This window comes from Carlito syrichta, unplaced genomic scaffold (genome assembly GCF_000164805.1).
Source record: "Carlito syrichta isolate Samal-C Ts95f unplaced genomic scaffold, Tarsius_syrichta-2.0.1 Scaffold302723, whole genome shotgun sequence".
Classification (NCBI taxonomy): domain Eukaryota; kingdom Metazoa; phylum Chordata; class Mammalia; order Primates; family Tarsiidae; genus Carlito; species Carlito syrichta.
Window position 1 is genome coordinate 131,898 of NW_007246819.1, and position 1,616 is coordinate 133,513.

The 1,616-nt window shown below is 52.7% G+C and overlaps 1 pseudogene; it reads left to right on the forward strand.

Moving 5' to 3' along the window:
- Window positions 1-566: 566 nt before the first annotated feature.
- LOC103259428 lies at window positions 567-1,333 on the forward strand (annotated as a pseudogene).
- Window positions 1,334-1,616: the final 283 nt, after the last annotated feature.

A 1,616-nucleotide genomic window follows, 5' to 3' on the forward strand; every position in this document is an offset into this window, starting at 1 on the left:
AGGGGTGGGTGTCTGGCGCCGGCGACGGCCTGGCGAGCCCGCTAACCGGGTGTGCCCCCCAGCCAGGCGGTGGGCGCCGGCAGGGCCTAAGGCGCCCGGGCGCTGCGTCTGGCGGCGTTGCGGAGCGGCCGCGGGTAGCCGACAGCTGCCCCTCGCTGAGGGGACGCCCCGATGGATGTGCTCTCGCCGCCCGGTACATGGCGTCTGGGAGCCTCCATGGAGGCGGCGGCGGCGAGGAGGCGGAGGGTGCCGCCGGTTCTCGGGGAAAGAGACGCGGGCGTCTGAGCAAGGCCGGGCGCGGCAGCCTCTCCTCACGCGCCTCCCGACCAAGCGCCCGTGGTCGCTTGTCTCGCCCGCATCTCTCCTCTCCGTCCGAGTTCCCGCCCCGCTGGTGGCTCAGGCCCTGGCTCCGCCTCCGCGGCTGTTTTCCGAACTCATCCCGAAAGCGCGCCCTGGCGGCGGGATTTCGGCGGTTACCGCTGCTTGGGGGAGCGTAGGCGGGAGGGCATGAGTGCGCGCTGTGAGCAGCGGTGCCGGCGGGGCTGCGGCGGAGGCAGTTCAGAAGAATGATTCTGGAGTCCGTCATGGCATGATGCCTGAGCGAGGAGGCCACGGAAGCCCAGCGGATCAACCAAGAGATCAAGCGAGGCAGCTCTGCAGGGACAAGTGGAATGCCTGTCAGGAGCTCAAGCTGCTGCTTCCAAGGACAGGAGAGAGTGGAAAGAGTAAGTTTATCAAGCAAATGAGTATCATCCACGGGTCGGGATACTCTGACGAAGACAGAAGGGGCTTCACCAAGCTGCTGTATCAGAACGTCTTCACGGCCATGGAGGTCACGATCAGATCCATGGATACACCCAAGATCCCGTGCAAGTGTGAGCACAATAAGGCTCATGCACATTAGTTTGGGAAGTTGATGTGGAGAAGGTGTCTGCTTTTGAGAATCCATATTTAGATGCAATAAATAGTTTATGGGAATCCAGGAATGCTATAATAGATTAGACAATATCAGTTATCTGGTCTACCAAATACCATCTTAATGACTTGAATCACATAGCCAACCCTGGGTGCCTGCTTAAGCAACAAGCTATGCTTAAAGTTGGAGTCCCCCTGGAGGGATCATCAAATACCTCTTTGACTTACAAGTGTCATATTCAGAAAGGTGGATGTAGGGGGCCAAAGGTCACAGAGAAAAAAATGGATACACTGCTTTGAAAATGTCACCTCTATCATGTTTCTAGTAGTGCTTAGTTAATATGATCAAGTTCTTGTGGAGTAAGAAAATGAGAACCATATGGAGGAAACCACAGCACTCTTTAGAACAATTATCACATATCCCATATCATTCTCTCAAACCTGGAAACAACAATACAGAAATTCATATGGAAACATTAATAACCATGAATAGCCAAAACAATCTTTAGCAAAAGAAACCAAGTGGGAAGTATCATACTTCCAGACTTTAAACATTATTATGAAGCTACAATAATCAAAGCAACCTGGTATTGGTACAAGATAAGACATATAGACTAAAGGAACAGGATATAGATTCCGGTAGTAAAACCTCCATTTCTCAAAAGTAGATTGTTTTGTATACAGAATATTGTTGAGCTTTG